General features: G+C 29.5%; 1 long non-coding RNA gene across 1 annotated transcript; it reads left to right on the top strand.

Moving 5' to 3' along the window:
* LOC109727421 lies at window positions 7–633 on the top strand. Its single transcript, XR_002220767.1, has 2 exons — window positions 7–349; window positions 437–633. It is a non-coding gene; the product is annotated as an uncharacterized LOC109727421 (long non-coding RNA).

The following is a 4,578-nucleotide window of genomic DNA, read 5'->3' as shown; positions in this document are numbered from 1 at the left end:
TGTTGTTTCTGATAAAGTGATACAATATTAAATGATACAATGTGTCATAGTTTTTTGGCTCTTTTGTTGTTCTCTTTTTATTGGTGCCATATGCTTCATGAGTTGTGGTAAATTATTAAGTGCAATAGATTGGGGAGCCACCATCTTAATTACTACTTGTATACGAAATGGAGATGCATGTATTAAATTGCATTTCGAGTCTGATAATCTGTCACCTTTAAAATGTCTTGCCCATTGTTGGATAATGTTTTTTTTAAGATGAAATGATTATCTAACACTAGAAAATTCGTTTAGGTTTCAGACGCATCTAGCGCTCGTAATATGCATCAATAATCTCGTTGCCCTTCAGGTAAAAATTAAACTTATCTTAATTGGTTTTCATGTTAAAAGATTGTTGACTAATCTTTTATTAATTTCAGTATTGTTGAATTTGTAGGTTCAACATCTTAATTGCCGAGCTCACTAAGACTGGATCTGATATGATATTATTAGTTTTTGTTTTTATTTCTCTTTCTCTAGGGTTAAAAAGCTAGAAATTGTTGGTACTGTGATTTAGTGACTAAATACTCATTTAAAGATATATGGATAGTACTGTGAGACATTTTGGTATATATGACTACAAAACTTCTTTTATATGCTTTCTTTGTTAATGCAAATCAAGTCGAATAAAATTAAAGATATGCTTGATGATAATTATTGTGGAGTGGTATTACATTTTAAAAACTGTGATGCATCAAGAAAAAATAGGATATTTTTTTAAAAATGGGACAGTTATAAAGTGTCGCTGAAATTTTAAAAAAAGTGTTGCTAGAATATTATTTTGCATCACTTTTATGTGCTGCTAAAAGCTTAAATAAGTATTGGTATATTAGTAGCACTCTTTTTAGGTTATACCGACACTCTTAAAAAGTGTCACTATATACCTAGCGACGCCACATATAGCAATATTTTTTAAAAGTATCGGTAATTTAACTAGCAGCACTTTGACCTGTACCGACACTTAAAAGTGTCGCTATATACTATTTTTGTTGTAGTGGTAGAGTCTCAAATATTAAACCTAAAAGCTTGAGGACTAAAATGAGCTAGACTTTAGTTTGAGGGACTATAATTAAGTACAATTTACCATTATTCAAAATCTGCTAGAAGATATAGCTTATGGCCTTGAGGGCCCTCCCATGAAGCATTGTCGCAGTAGTGGAGAGAGCGCATGAGAGTGTGTGATGAGCCAAACCCTAATTAATTAATAATTTAAAGGAAATACAATGCATGCACCCTCTCCTTATTTTGTGATGTAACCCTAATATTAATTATATACTTTTTTATAGACATGTCCACCATAATAGGGCCAAAGGGTCATTAATTTGTACATGTTCTCTTTTGGGCACTCTAATGGAGTAGAGAGGAAGCTTCTCTACCAAAAATAATAATAATAATAAATAAATAAATAAATTGCCTCTATATACCGCTCAAAACATCGAAAATATTTCATTTATCCCTCATATATTCCTCATATATTTCTCTGTTATTCGAAAATACTCCTACAGTTATCACCCATTAAGTTAACTTGGGTTAAACGTGAGGTAAATATCTACCATAGTTAAAAAAAATTAAAATACCATTTTTATCCTTAACTTAAGGACAAATAAGAAATGTTGATGATGGTAGAAGGATATATTTGAAAAAATTAAAAAGCAAAATATTTTTTTTGCCCCTAACTTAAGAGTATAAATAAGAAAAGTCGGTGCTGGTAGAAAGTTATATTTGAAAGGGCAAAATAGCAATTTCATAGAGATAACAGAGTTCATTAACAGATTTTAACTTTAGGAGTATATTTGAAATAGGCTGGAACGCAAAAAAAGTATTTTCAATGTTAGCCTTATAAGAGGGGTAAATTCAGAAAGTTGGAAACTTTTCATAAATATATAAGCAATTGTGCCAAAAAACAAAGTATTTGGTTTTCCAAAAAAAAAAAATTTCAAAAAATAGTTTTTCAGATGAAAAAGTATTTTCCGTCCATTTGGTTCCCAGAAAGAAATAGTTTGTTTTAAAAAAAATTCTCCAAATTTCGTACTTTTGTTTTCTAAATTTTTTTCTCCGAAAAAATAAAACTATAGTAAAAGTTATTTTTCATAGAAAATATTTTTTTCTCATGCTATTTCAAAGCTTGCTCAACAAATCAAACACCCCTAGAGGTTGTCACTTGCTAGGTTTAGTTCTAATAAAAATAACAAGAAATATAAAATAAAAAAAAAAATTAGAACACATTAAGAGGAATAAGTAGTTAGGCTTTGTTTGGAATTGCAGGGAGATTACATTACGTGCAGTGAGAAACGACAATAGAAAATATCATGTTTATTTTCGTACGTAATATTGGGTTCCGTATATTGCGATTAGTCGGTTACGATACATTTTTTGCGGTCCCATTGGAGAAGACAGAAGCATATCCCTATATTTTTTTTCTTAACTCCATTCTATCTAATAGTGTTAGATAGATCTCAATACCAAACTAAGTCTTAGAAATGGTCGTAGGGCACGCGAAAATAAGCTTTTAGCAAAATTGTGTTTGAATTAATAGAGCTATTTTAAAAAATATTAATAATTTTTTTTCATTAAAAAGTCAACGGAACTTTGATTTTTAGGTAAGTAGAAAATTTATAAACTTTTTCTTTTTTTTAGCCTGAAAAATTTATTTCAGCTTTGATTGAAATATAATAAGCATAAGAACTTTTATTTGACAAAAGCGTATACTAATTCTAGTGTTTCTTTGACTAAATTACAGAAAATTTACATTTTACCCCCTCAATATTTTATATTTTTACATTTAGTCCCCCTTCCGTCAAAGTTCCATCACTATTCAGTCTATTTTTTTATAATTTATACCGAAATTGTCCTTCAAAATGACAGAAATATATTAAAAAAATTATTTTCTTTTATAAAAGAAGTAAGGCCAATTTGATTGTTTTGCCCACTCCATTAATGTCATACCGTAGTAAAAACATTTCTAAAATATTAAGGGAACAAGATATTAAATAGATTTTCAAAAGTCAAGGAGTTAAAGTTAAAAAAGCATGTATTTATAGGAGGGTTTCTGTAATTTAGCCTTTCATTTTATTTTATTTTATTTTTCTGAGAGAGAGTGATTGCAAAGCTATCCATTTCGTTCTTCTTTTTTAAGAATTAAAATCAGCTAGAAATATAAACCAACAAGACTACGAACGTATTAACCTCATATACCAACCATTAAGTCATCAGCCAACTGCACTACATACGATCGGTGAATCTCACGTGCGGGCTTCTTTCGCTTGCGAAGCCTTGCAAGAAGCATTAAGTTAACATCATAGCTAATAATTTAACTTGGGAATTTATTTATATGTTACTCTAAATAAATTATTATACTTTGAATAATAATATAAAAAAAACAAAGCAGTTCCATTATTTGTATTGGCAATTGTATATATATGTTGCTTGAGAGTGATGACAGCCATTACAACGACAAAATAATTGAGCTGCGGCTCATCATTAATTCAGCTTTAATTTCTATGATTTGATTCATTCTTTTTGTCACAGCAAATTTTTAAATATTATTTTGTTTATATGTATATATATTTGAGGATAAAGTAAATGGCTAATTAATTAGTGTTCATATGTGATAACAAATTTGGTCCATGAAATTTGAATTAAAATTTCAGTTTCACTGTTATATATACTTCTAATTTCAACAGCTTAATTTCTGAAGTTTATTTCCCATAATAGTTATATTTCTTTTTTTTTCTTTAAGTACTTATTTACTAAGATGTGTCATATATATATAGTACCATATATCGATAGTTGAATTTTTCTTTATGGAAATTGAAACACCACCTATTAAATTGTAATATGTTGGACCTTAACTTTGTTAATTCCTTTTAACAAAAGGGGTATCTAATAATTAACTATCCTTATCGCCAATCGCCATTAGCGCAAGTTATAAAGGATTTTGTTAGAAATTCGCGGCTTATACGGGTACCTGATTTTTTCTGATACCAGTTTGTTACAACAAAAGGTAAAAAAAAAAAAAAAAATCTAGTTCATCCGGCGCAGAAGTACCCAAAAATATCAAAAAAGAGAGAAAAATAAAACACATAAATATTTATATGGTTCAGTCACCGGCCTATATCCACGAGTGAAAACGTATTGAAGATCTTTATTATAATCAAAATGGTGTACAAAATACATCTCTCTTACAAAATCCTAATCCCAAAAAAATGTATTAATTTATAATAGTGGTTAAATCCTAATACAACTAGAAATACAAATCTACTAAGATTAAGAATAACCTCAATAAGATTATTTATAATCTAAATATAGGGCGTGTTTGGTTCGCTTTTTTTTCACCCTGCAATCGGAATCAGAATTGGTGAATCGGTTTGTGGGTGTTTGGTACGCGGGAGTCCCTTTCCGATTCTGATTCCCGAGTGGAATGGAAATCCCCCAATCACCCATTTTTTCAATCCGGCCTAGGAGGCCGGATTGGAAGTTGAATCCGGACGTAATGAATATTTATTCGGATTAAATTTATTTTTTCAACTTTTCTAATTA

Source organism: Ananas comosus, linkage group 22, assembly GCF_001540865.1.
Source record: "Ananas comosus cultivar F153 linkage group 22, ASM154086v1, whole genome shotgun sequence".
Taxonomy (NCBI): Eukaryota; Viridiplantae; Streptophyta; class Magnoliopsida; order Poales; family Bromeliaceae; genus Ananas; species Ananas comosus.
Note: the sequence above shows the minus strand (reverse complement) of the source record. Positions and strands in the feature narration are given on the sequence as shown.